Source organism: Taudactylus pleione, unplaced genomic scaffold, assembly GCF_031769625.1.
Source record: "Taudactylus pleione unplaced genomic scaffold, aTauple2 ptg000454l, whole genome shotgun sequence".
Classification (NCBI taxonomy): Eukaryota; Metazoa; Chordata; class Amphibia; order Anura; family Myobatrachidae; genus Taudactylus; species Taudactylus pleione.
In genome coordinates, this window is record NW_028284856.1 from 15,168,078 (window position 1) to 15,181,511 (window position 13,434).

The window sequence follows — 13,434 nt, forward strand, 5'->3', positions numbered from 1 at the left end:
ACAATGCAAGTCAAAACATTCCAGCATAATTAAATTAAGCATATGATGTTTAAGACCACCAGAGCTCTCATTATCATGGTATATCACTTAGACACATACTGCAAGCAACTGGGTCACAGTCTATTGCAAGTGAAACCAAGAGTTTAGCCTTCCAATATATCTGTTCCACACAAAGACAGTAGGTAATAATTTGAAATTGTGTAAACAAATTAACATACAAAGGAAATGAATGATCAAAGTCTCAAGTGTTAGAATGTCTACAATTTATAGCACAGAAAATGCACAAATTTATGGTATGTTCCACATAACTGCACACATTAACAACATTCCTGTAAGGTCAAAAAACAGCCTCTTGTCTTACATCAAGATATGCCCGCAATTACTCATACATGCAACAAACTGGTTTTTGAAGACAAGAACTAATCATCTAACATAGAAGTTCCATTATAACTTCCATAATCCGCTTTTTAAGTGCTGAACTGTGCAATATGCTTGATATGATCTAGTCAAAACATTTTTCTAGGTTCTCAAAATAGTCATATTATGCAGTATTTAAATACATTTTGCTATTATATTGTTTGTCATATGTATGTATGCATGGTTGGTCATATTGAATATAGAGGGGTACATATACTAAAATCAGTGATGTGTGGTGAGGTAAATGGCCTGGGAGGCACTGGCTAGTATCAGTACCAGATACATACAGTATATGTAGCAGAGGGTTCATGTGGGCATTTTACAAAGGCTCAGCAGTATACAGTATAGTGATGGAAATTTGGTGTGTTTTGATCAGGGATATGTGGAAAAGGTAGACAGGGGAGGCAGTGCCTCACCTGCTATACACTTTTTACTCCAGAGTTTTGACTATAAAAATGATTAGAATAATACAAAGAAGATACTTATAATACTTTATTTACATTTTCTTATAATTTTGATAGTAACATCTCTGGAGTATACTGAAGTATGACAGGAAAGGTTCTGCCTCACATCACTGCTAAAAGTCCACTTACCATGGAGAAAAAGCAACGTCTGCGTCGCAGGTTATCGCTGTGAAGCAGGAGGCGGCTAACGCAATGTGCCATCTCCCCACCTAAGATAGTGAAAATGACGTCACCCCCTGGGCTGTGACAGCAGGGACGCAGGGACACATTCCTGCTCCTCCAGACTGCGCTGTGTGGTCTCTCTCTCGCCTCTCTCCGGGCGTGCAGGTGCAGCAGTGAGATGTGTTTTTTCAAAACTTTATTAACAAGCGGCCCAAATGACAAAGAGCTCTTTTCCATTATCTGCTTCAAACACAAGCAGATAATGGCAGCTAGAGTTGACAAAGCCGGTGCTGGAGAAGACAGCTGATGTTAAGTCACCTCTCTCCTTAGCAGGGCCGGCTCGAGGCACGTTCGACTAGTGCGGACGAACAGGAGCGCTACCCCATAGAGGACGCACCCCTCCCAACCATTCCCGATTTCAGTGGTACAGTCCCTTTTTTGGGCACTGCCCCGCTGTTCCACCCGCGTGGTGAAGTGTTCCGCGAGCAGTCGGGAGGTTGAGCACCTCCACCGCCGCAGCTGTGCCGGCCCCAGAGAAGAGAAATAGATGCTGCGTGCATGGGCGTGGCATCCATTCAGTGCAGGTAGAGGGCTGGGGGCAGCCCAGCTACTGACGTAGTGCTGGGATTGCCCCCAGCCTGACGTTAAATGGGAGGCGTGCCATATGGACACCCCCAAGTAACATAATTTAGGGGGCATGGTATATGGTAATTAGGCCACCCCCCATTTTTGGACGCACGCGTCTTCACCGCGCACAGGTAATGGGCACCTAAGTTCTGTCCTGCACAGGGCGCGGCTTCCCTGGAGCCGGCCCTGCTCCTTGGTGTTATCTGGGTCACGTAGCGCTTCCATAGGGGGCTATAGCAGCGCAATATTCTAGCCTGTTCTTAATACTAGCAGGCTGAAAGCTGAGAAAACAATTTAGTATATATCCCAAACCAATATGTAAAGGGATTTTCTCTGACTTTTTCGTTTAGTCTCCATTTAGTACATAGACCCTATAGTTATGATACAATGTTAAATTATACCTAAACCTAAATACAGCAAAATATTTGAAAGCAGCACATACACATTCTCAAACATTTCCCATGAATAATTAGTTTGTAACACACCAATGTTAGGACAATTTAAGACAAAACTTAATAATAAATAAATATAAGGACACTTTTGTTTTTTAAATGAGAACCGTTTTATTGAATTTGTACAGTTCCAGCAGGTAAAATATATTGCACATATCACTCCCATGGAGTCATTTGAGAAATTTTGTCTGTATACCCTAAAACTTTGTGACATATCCAGACTATTGTGGTCACAGTAAAATGTGTTTAATTCATTGGTAAATAGTTAATGCAATTGGTGTATTTTTGTTACTATTATTACATATTATTTCAGTTTTAATGAGCATCACCAAATGTTAAAATTTTTAAACTATGGGGGTGATTCAGCGCTGGACGCATGCAAGCAGCTTTGCAATTCCATTGTTGCTATTATGTTAATGCAGCAGGAAGTGTCATGTCACCTGCATGCATTAATGATCCGAGCTGCGTCCACGGATGCAGCGATGGATCATCTGCGTGATCCTTGGCTGGCTGAGTGACCATGGGATCATGCAGACTGGCCATCACAAATGTCCAAAAGAGGCCAGGAAATCTCTGTCTGTTGACGGAGATCCTGGCCTTTTCCCTCACTACCAATGGCGGCGACACGCCTCCGTTTTGGAAAACGGAGGCCGTCGCTGTCCTCTCCTCACCCCCCACTGGCAGCATGCTGTCAATCAGGGACTGTTCACGCAGGACCTGTTCTGCACATACGCAGAATAGGTCCTGCGCACACTCAGATTCCTGACTATCGGGAGTCTTAGGACAGCAACGCACAGTAAATCACCCCCTATGTGACTTGTGTAGTAGCCTACTACAAGATGCAAGCACAGGCGCGATTTAGACAAGTCTCCCCGTATTTTTAAAGAGGCAATCATTTAAAAGGGCAAAACCAAGTAGGCTTTGCCTTTTTAAATGATTGCCGATTTAAAGCATGGGCAAACTCACCGGTATTGGGCCAGTGCCTGAATCTTGCAGGCTGTTACATAAGCCTCTGTATATTTAAAAGTTCCCTGCCTTGATGGATCTTATTTAAAATTAAATATAGTGTTTTTCATCTTGTTGGGAGAAACATTTCCTGAGCATTGCTCTGTTCTACTGCAGTGGTCGCATCCTTTTTTATGTTGGGACATTTATTCATTATATAAAATTCTAAATTAATTTTGTTTCATGAAACATCTGGAATTATGAAAAAAAGAAACTCATTTAAATGTTTACGTCTATTCCTTTTCATCCAGAATATATTGCAACCCTTATCCAAATTCCATTGTTTATAACATTTCCACCCATCCTACAGTACTTAATATGGCCAGACCACCTGTCCTCCAACCATCCAACTAGTTGGTTGGGTGGAATGAAAATCCGGTAATTCATGGGAGCAAATGACAATCAGCCATTTGCTCCCATTTTATCCATGTTACTGGAAATTCCTGAAGAAGAACAGGCCCTACTTCCAAAGTGCTCTGTTATGTAAACCGTACAAAATAAATTATTTCTCTAAAGGAGAAAAATAACAAATGTTATCATTTATTTATATATATATATATATATATATATATATATATATATATATTCCCCCAATCACACAGAGTTGTACTGGATATATTTGTCACCCACACCATTTCTGTTCCATTGGAGTCTACATACTAAACTCCATTAAACACAAGCACGTGCACACACACACACACTCACACACACTCACACACACACACGTGTATGCACACACACAGTCACGCACTAGGGTAAATAAAGTCACAGTCAATTATCCTGCCATTATGTCTTTGGAGTGTGGGAGGATACCAGAACACCCAGAGGAAACCTATGCATAGTTACTGACATTCCCAGAGGGGGCTGCCAGGTGTGAAAGTGGGAGGAGGAGGTGTGGGGGTGGCTGAAGTGGGCGGTGCGGGGGGCGTGTCGGTGCGATTTTTTCATTGCGGCCCCACCCCCCACTTTATAATGCCGATCGCGTCGTCGCATCCCCGGATGCCCACTTTCACATGCTGGTGCAGGGGGCTGCGCCCAATCCAGGAGACTTGCCTATTCTTGCAGGGGGCCAGGAGCGGGAGACTCTCAGCAGCCCCAGGCAGAGTAGGCAAGTATGAACCTATGCAAACACACCACCCAGAGGAAACCCATGAAAACACAAACTCCACACTGATAGGACCCAGCTCCGGAAATTAACTCATTACTCCAACTGTGCCACTGCAAAGTCCTAAATACATAAATAAAAAATATTGACTAATAATTAATATGCATGTTCTATGAAGACAAAGTATATTTAATATTTAAAACATGGTTGCAGGTATCAGTGATGTTATATTCTTACTTATACCGTACCTTGACTCTATTCATTAGCAAGCATGCTGGGTTTCTACAACTTGTACTTTCCCTTTTAGCACAGTGCATATATGAGTATTACAAGATACTAAAATATCTTAGTGTTGACAAAATACCAGCATTGTAAAATGCTAAGAATGCTATACTGCTAACTACCTTCACTGTCAATGTAAAGCAGATTTCAAACACAAACAAAATACAAACATTTACATACACATTCCAGCTACAGTATGTTACTTTCAGAGATTCAGAAATGCATACAATAAACAACAATGTAATGCTTGCAATTACCTTCTATAGTGGACCGATTCATGGGGACGAATCATCTCCAGACAGGGTGCATACCAGATCATTCTCAGGCAACCAATGCAGCAATATCATCTATACATGGCACCGGGTTTACTTTTAGCCATTGTAGTGTTTCATATACAGTAATTAGTTTTGTATTTTTATTTTTGTATATATGATATTTCACTTGTAGGAGACTAAGCATGAGGCACGGTTACTAATGTATTAAAAACTGCATACATGTCAAACAAGTCATTAAAAAGATGTTTATATCCCCGTCATCACTATATACAGGATTTATCTCTTCTGTTTGTCTGAGTGAGAAAATATTTTCTCTCATGATTCAATTCAGGAGCAGACAGATCTCCAGTAAGTGAAACCCTTCCTGCAATCATTAGTAAGAGCCGGCTAGGTCAATAGTAAGCACCTAGCAGAAGTTAGTGAGAGGAAGTCATTTTTCTTCTGCTGAGAGTACCAAAGTGACCTTAGAGAGATGTCTCACAAGCTACAGCTCTTTTGTTTGTCATAAAAAATATGTCAGCACTCTGTGTTACACAAACGTGATGTCTCCGTATATCAGTTACGGCATAGCTTTGGAAACAATTACAAATATTCAAGTTGAATGTAGAAACCAGGTGTGTTATGATATGTCGACATTCATCATGTTGACATGAAAATGTCCATATGGCCATAATGTCGTCACTGACTATGTGCGGGTACTGGCGTTCTGGTGAGTATTACTTCCCTATTTCTAATCCCTACCCCTACAGTATTTCTAGTGCCTAACCCTAACATTCCCACAGCCTAACCCTAAACCCCCCTATTGCCTAACCCTAACATCCCCACAGCCTAACCCTAAACCCCCCTATTGCCTAATCCTAACATTCCCACAGCCTAACCCTAAACCCCCCTATTGCCTAACCCTAACATCCCCATAGCCTAACCCTAAACCCCTCTAATGCCTAACCTTACAGTATTTCTAGTGCCTAACCCTAACAGTCCCACAGCCTAACCCTAAACCCCCCTATTGCCTAACCCTAACATCCCCACAGCCTAACCCTAAACCCCTCTAATGCATAATCCTAAACCTTCCGTCCACAGCCTAACCCTAACCGTCCCCTTAGTGCTTAATTATAAGCCATCCATCCACAGCCTAGCCCTAACCTCCCCTAGTGCCTAACCCTAGGCCTTTCGTCCGCAGCCTAACCCTAACCTCCCCCAGTGCCTAGGCCTTCCGTCCGCAGCCTAGCCCTAACCTCCCCTAGTGCCTTCCGTCCGCAGCCTAATCCTAACCTCTCCTAGTACTTAACCCTACAGCTGTCCATCCGCAGCCTAACCTTAACCTCCCATACTGCTTAACCCTACAGCTGTCTGTCTGCTGTCTAACCCTAACCTCCCCTAATGCCTTACCCTAAGCCTTCCATCCACAGCCTAACCCTAACCTCCCCTAGTGCCTAACCCTAATCCTTCCGTCCGCAGCCTAACCCTAACTTCCCCTAGTGCCTAACCCTAAGCCTTCCACCCGCAGCCTAACCCTAACCTCCCCTAGTGCCTAACCCTACAGCCTTCCATCTGCAGCCTAACCCTAACCTCCCCTAGTGCCTAAGCCTTCCATCCGCAGCCTAACCCTAACCTCCCCTAGTGCCTAACCCTACAGCCTTCCCCCCGCAGCCTAACATTAAATTTGACATTCTGAAAATGTCAACATTTGACATGTTGGCATTCTAAGAATGTTGACAAATTGATTGCCGAAATTTTAGCAGTGTCAACATCATAACTGTGTTGTCTGCATTATGAATGTAGACATTGCTAATGTCAACCTGATGACTACTCCCCGCATTGCACACACATGTCTCTGTAGTCAACACAGTTCCTACACCAAGTAAACAGAGGGAAAGGCTTTTACCTGCAAGAGTTCATTCAGTTTTGGGCAGGATTTGGGCAACTAGTCGGCTGGTTGGAATGATAATTGTCCAGTGTGTGGGAGCAAACGATAATCATTCGTTTGCTCCCACGCACTGAAAATTGGCCAAAAACTGTCGTTCCAACTAGTTGGGAAAATCAAACATGTTTGATTTTTTCCAACTAATTGTTCTAGTGTAGGGGGAAAGTTCCCCCCAACTGAACGATAAGTAGGTGCACACTGGCCGGCAGTGTCAGCCTACTTTTGTACCATCCTGACCTCACCTCCATCACAGGTGCAAAGCTGCAGCAGTCCATGTCACCCTGGGATACTTGGCAGCAGCGGCAGAGCACTAGGAGGATCAGGTGCAGGCTGCAGCAGTGCATACTGCTGGGCCACCCCTGTCATGCAGCAGCGCAGCAGATGGAGGATCAGGGGCAGGCTGCGGCAGTCCATACTGCCGGGCTGCCCTTGTCATCATTAGTGGAGTAGGTGGAGGTTGAGGGGAAGGCTGCATCAGTTCATCACTGCCAGCCTGGCCCCTGTTACCCTGGGACCCCTGCAAGCAGCAGCGGCAGAGAGGGAGGAGGCTCAGTGGCAGGCTACATGGTTCCTATCTATCTCTATTCTTAAACAGAAAATTAAATTGGTGCCTTAACTTCGCTAGCAAAAAATATATTTTTATTCCAATTTTTGAGTATTTAGGGGGAGAGTTATCAAAGCTTGGAGAGAGATAAAGTGGAGAGAGATAATGTTCTAAACAATCAGCTACTAATTGTCATTTCACAAACAGTTAGTAGCTGATTGGTTGGTATTTTATCTCTCTCCACTTTAACTCTTTTCAAGCTTTGATAAATCTCCTATATACGCAAAAATTGGAATACAAATATATTTTTTGCTGGTGAAGTTAAGGCACCAGTTTCATTTTCTGTTTAAGAAAAAAAATGTAATTCTCATTATAAAATTGTTTTTTTCTTATAAATATAACATGCCATGGCATCCTAAATACCGGTAGGCATTTAGCTATGCTGAAAAGGAGTTTTATTTTTAAGCTGGCTCCTTGTCAAAACAGAAGGATAATTTATTCTGCACAAAGCTCCCTGGAACTGATGATGCTGAGTAACCAGAGACTTGCCAAACTGCAGCATCATGGACAATGTGACCTTGACGGAACACAAGCATTTCTGAAACCAATTGGAAAAATTAGATGATAAGGTTTCTAATGCAAGTATCTTTGCCACTCACGAGCATGCAATCTCTAATAAAGAGTCCTAAGTAGGCAGAGAAGGCTTGAAAACTTAGATTGTGCCAGTACTGCCCTGATTTCTTGTTATGCTTTACAGGGCAATTACAGTAATGATAACAATAATTTACTTTCATACAATAAACGCAACAAAAACTTAAATAAAAAAAAAGTCCACCAAGATCCTGAAACTTTTTTTTTACATGCCGCTAGTTGCAGAAGAGCATATGTCTACATTTTAAATAATGTTTCCAATTGAAAAATAAAATAGTAAAAAATAGTGGGGAAACTGCTCCAAAATAAATAAATAAATAAATATAATATTTATATATCAGTATTAACCTTATTTCCCTTTTCTTCTCTTTTGAAGAAAAATGTTTTCCTGGTTATGCTGCCATTTTTAAACTGATCATTTGATGTTGCAAGTTGCTAAAATATGCAAATCCCTTCCAAAGCAAAGCAGAGCATAGGGACGCCCACTGCTGCCTTCTCATATCTGTACGATGATGTGCAACAGAGTAAACATCGGTAACATCGACGCACATCGGGCAGCCATGCTGCTTATATGGCAAGTCTGGCCAGCCGCATATTTTGCAGTTTTCCTTTCCCCCAGAGAGCTCTCATGCTACACAAGATATCACAATGACTAATTTATGCACGTCCACAAAGTGGCGTTTAAATGGTCAGACATGCCTGCATTCTTCTAACCACCCCCCTGTTACCACGCCCAAACACTGACTACCTGTCACTCACTTTGCGAATGGTTCCTGTGTACGGACGTAATTGAAATGCAATCGCTGACTTTGTGTAGTGCAGCTCTCATGCGTTTGCATTTGCAAATAATCGCTTGATCTGCAAAATATATATCAGCTTTGCGTAAATCTTTGAATTAGGCCCTATGTGTAGTACATTGTACAGAAAGATATAGGGTATATTTACTAAAGTGCAGGTTTTTAGATGTGGAGATGTTGCCCATAGCAACCAATCAGATTCTAGCTATTATCTTCTAGAAGGTGCTAGCTAATGGTAAGTAGAATCTGGTTGGTTGCTATGGGCAACATCTTTACTTTTAAAAACCTGCACTCTAGTAAATATACACCATAGAGTTTGTTAGTTCCTAGAATGTAACTTAAAAATTGATTAGTACTCTCTTTTACTCATAGCGCATTCTTAATTTCACCTAATCTATGCTAAGCTTTTCACAGATTCTAGAATCTGGAATGTGGTCAGATAACTTTGCACCAGTTGATGCTTTAAGATCAAATCTTCCCTGTAATACAGTAGTTATACTGTAGCAACTCATAGTAAAGGCTATCTAGGTCAGCTGGGTGCTGTTCAGCATAGTGGTGCTGATTCTTGAAAGCAACTGCTTAACAATGGAATATCTCTAATAAGGTTGTCTTTAATTGATTAGTGCAGACAGAGTCACCTGCAGATTTGTGGCTACTGCTCTTCCTGCCAGTATATCCATTATACAGAGATAACAGATAGAAGGGAAATAAATATGAACGGCTACTAGAAGTGGTCACTGTGTGTTACTTTAAAACATACAAATTCTCATTCATCTGATCAGCATAAAATATGGTATTGTATGAAGTACAAAGCTATCACGTGTGCTATACACAGCACTGTCTCTGTGTTGTATCAATGTCCTCTGTAGTCTGTATGCTCTGAATGTGAATGAGGTGAAAGTGCATTTGTTATATGAAATACATTCATCAGGGAAAATGTTAGTGCATTGCATCTTAGATGAGTACACAAACATGTCTGCCTTCTCATTATCTGACAGTTCTTGGACACATTACAGTAGTTTGTGACATGTGCGTAAACAGAAAATTTCTAGATTTTAATCCTGCTTGTTTATAATAATAATAGTAATAATAATAATAGTAATAATAATAATAGTAATAATAATAGTAATAATAATAGTAATCAAGAACAAACTTTGTCAGTTACATAATTGAAATATAATTGCACATTTTTAACTTAAATCAAGCTTGTCTCACAAAATATTAGATGGTTATGCGCATAGGAGAGAATTTGCAAACCTGATACACTATACTATCTTAGAGAAGAGTCTTCCATTTAACATTTCAATCTTTGTTATTTTAGGTATAGTATTCAGCTCAGTAATAAAGTGTACAGACATTGTTTAATATATACAGTAAAATGTCAAATATTTTCATACATCATTTTATCATTCTGTACAAAATGTCATGCAACTGCTTTCACTACACATCAGAATAGAGTACTGGATATGTCTGATACTATAATATTTGTATTAATTACACATATTCACAAATAATCACATATTGAAATGCAAGGCCTAACAATTATCTATATAGTATCCATATAAAATGAACTAGGGTTATTTTCTAAGATGATACATTTAAGTGTTAACAATGACTTGCACAATTTTCCCTGTGTTAACTGCATTGTGTTGGCAGGCATTGTAGGTGAAAGCTACTGTTTTTTGTTTTAATAATCGTTATTACTATGCTATTTTTTGGCATAATTCTGCTATATTCCATCTCCTAATGCACTGGCAAGATTCCTGCTGCCAATAGCTGGATCTTACCACTGCAGTGCTAAGATAGCCTCTGCAGCTATTTAAATTATGCATCCCACTTCCTGTAACTACATGAGCCTGCAGACTGATTAGAGTATTTTATTGCAGAGTATAGGAGTGATCTGTGTGTAATGTGATAGAAGTAGCAAGAAATAAGAAATATTTCTGGTATTTTCGAAATCTTATATACTAGTGGATTAGCCATTGTAATTAAAGAATAGCGTATTATGAGTTACAGTTTCTCTTTAATAGGTTTTTCACTTAAATATTTTTTTAATATACAGTATTTTATCAGTTTTTGCCTGGAAAAACATCATAACAATTTATTTTCAATTTACATTTGAAAGCCTGTTGGATACAGGCCAATGTATTACAAAGCATCACAGTTAATATAATTAATAGCATTACTTATAAATGACCATGTATGAGCAGATTCTATTGCTCAGTGTGTTTAGATCCTCACTACTGAGTACAGGATGGAATATGAATAAGTTGGTCGTATAATGGTTCCGCATGTTCTATGAGCATGGTCATTGAACAGCATTCCCAGACAAAAACAATTCAGTTCCAATAAGTTTTTGATTGAAATTAATAGTAATATTCAACCCACAGAATTATTTTTTATATTGAAAAAAATTACTTAACAACAGCGCTCTATGGGCTAGATTAACTAAACGCCAATTCTCAGTGGTTTTGATCCCAAGATGTTGCCCTATGTGTTAGTAGTTTATTACAAAGTTTTGTTTAACATATTGGGGGAGATGTATGAAGCCCAGGGGGTCTATTTACTAAGCAGTGTTAGGAGACAGAGTAAAAAGTGATAAGAAAGTGATAAGGTGCCAGCCAATCAGCTCCCAACTGTAATTTTTCAAATACAGCCTGTGAGATGACAGTTGGGAGCTGATTGGCTGGCACCTTATCAATTTCTTATCACTTTTCACTCTGTCTCCTAACAATGCTTAGAAAATAGACCCCCAGAAGCGGTATCAGCGCATGTTATGTGCACTGATACCGCTTCTCCCTGATGTATGATCGGGGGTCTGGGCGGTAAATGACAGGGGCGCCCCAATCATTATCGGTGCTGCTATCTACAAGATAGCAGCACCGATAGCCTGGGCCATATACTAATGGTCAGATCGCCTGACCGTTCGGCCCGCTGTAGCTTTCATTATCGACAGCTACAGCCTGGCGCTAGCCTATCCCTACAGCAGGGACAGCGCTGTCCCTGCTGCGGCAGCTACCAGCTCCAGGCTGCACGCGGGTATCTCACGATACTTGGAGCCGGCCGGGACAGAGACACAGGGCATCAGCTCTAGGCTGATGCGCTGTGGTCTCTTGCAGGTAGCGCCAGAGGGGGGAGTTAACGCTCCCCCTCTCTGGCCGATGAGATGGTCTTACATCTCATCGTTAGTGCTTCCTGCTTCGCCTCGGTAAAGAGGTGAAGCAGGAAGCATTCTAGCGGCACGTTAACATCTACCCCATTGTTTCTTAGGCAAAATTCAATTCAATTATATTTGTCTAAACTCAACAACATTGACACCGAGAGCATCTTGATATAGAAGGACAGGGTGCCACCTTTGGAATTATACACACATCCTATTGGTTCTCTAATATTAATCCATATATTTTATATTAAAAGCAGAGTTCCTGTAATGAAAGTAAGTTTCTATATCAGAAGTCAGCAGATCTCTTACTTTTGAGGGTATGTTAGACCCTATTTACTAAACGGCGAGCATACCATGGATATTAGTATAGATCTGAGTCTATTATAATCTCCATCGTACAAACAGCTAAACATAATACTGATTTTCAACATCTGCTAACAATTCCTTTTACTCACCTGAGTCTCGCTCACTAACCATACCTAACTCCAGTCATTAACATTTAAATTAATTTGCTGTTTTTGTGAGACACTTTATTAGATATTCTCTTCATTCTTTTATTGTTTTGAGTGGTATGAGTGGTATATTAGATAAAATGTTAGCATCTAACTTATTTTGTAGAGGTCAGCATTATTTCATAATTGCAGTAAGAAAATGAATAATTAGTATTTCCTGATCTATAATAGCCTGTGGTATAGTTTTCAATGTTAGGGTATTTCTTAGCTTCCTGGTGTAAGGCTCCTGTACATTTTCCTCAATCAAACCCCTCCAATATTGAGGATATTATATTACAGTGCTATGCAGATCGCCAGCCATAAATGTATTACACTATCTAATGGAACATTATAGATTATTTTCATGTACGTTTGTCATCTAATGTTCCTGTTTACATGTCCTGTCTAGGGTACACCACACTCAATAGCAAAGCCAAATGCCTCCGGAACAATAGCTTAACAAAAGAGTACACTATCACAATATGTATGACACATGACTATCTATGCATAACAGGCTAAATAGTTGCAGTTACTGTATGTAGACTTAAAAAAAGGTGTGATCTGCAGATGCACATAATGGGTCCAGGGTAGGAGGTGCAAGGAGGCAAAATTGATAGTTTACGTAAAAACCGATGGTTCTGGTCTGGGCAGGCACAGGACCCATTCTGCGCATGCAGTGGTGGATTCTGGGGGGGGGGGGGGCGTCTTTTAGGGGAAGTTTTATATTAGTTATACTGAAGCAAATCGTAACCTGCCCACCCACCACCAGGGTGATGCAGAGGGGGACTCTTTCCCTGGAGGCCAACGTCTTAGGGGGCTGCTGACTGCAGAGTTTATAGTTTTATTTCGGCAGCCTAATGAGTCAGCTCCAGGGCACATTGCCGGGCCGCTCCCAGTTTACATGTGCTCTTCTGGGTGGCTGGCCCCTCCCCATGGACCAGCGTGCACCTCTACAAGACCTCCTCCAATCCCAGCGTCATCGGGGGTTCCATGCTGTGCAGTGCTTTCCTCGGGAAAAGAAAGTTACAGGTGCCGCAGCATGGGACACAGGGCGTGAAACTGGTGCTGTTGCTGA

The 13,434-nt window shown here is 41.1% G+C and overlaps 1 protein-coding gene across 5 annotated transcripts in view; it reads left to right on the forward strand.

Annotated features, from left to right (window-relative positions):
- The window catches only part of NRG1 (neuregulin 1), an 811,282-nt gene that overhangs the window by 719,922 nt on the left and 77,926 nt on the right, over window positions 1–13,434 (forward strand). The window lies entirely within an intron of this gene.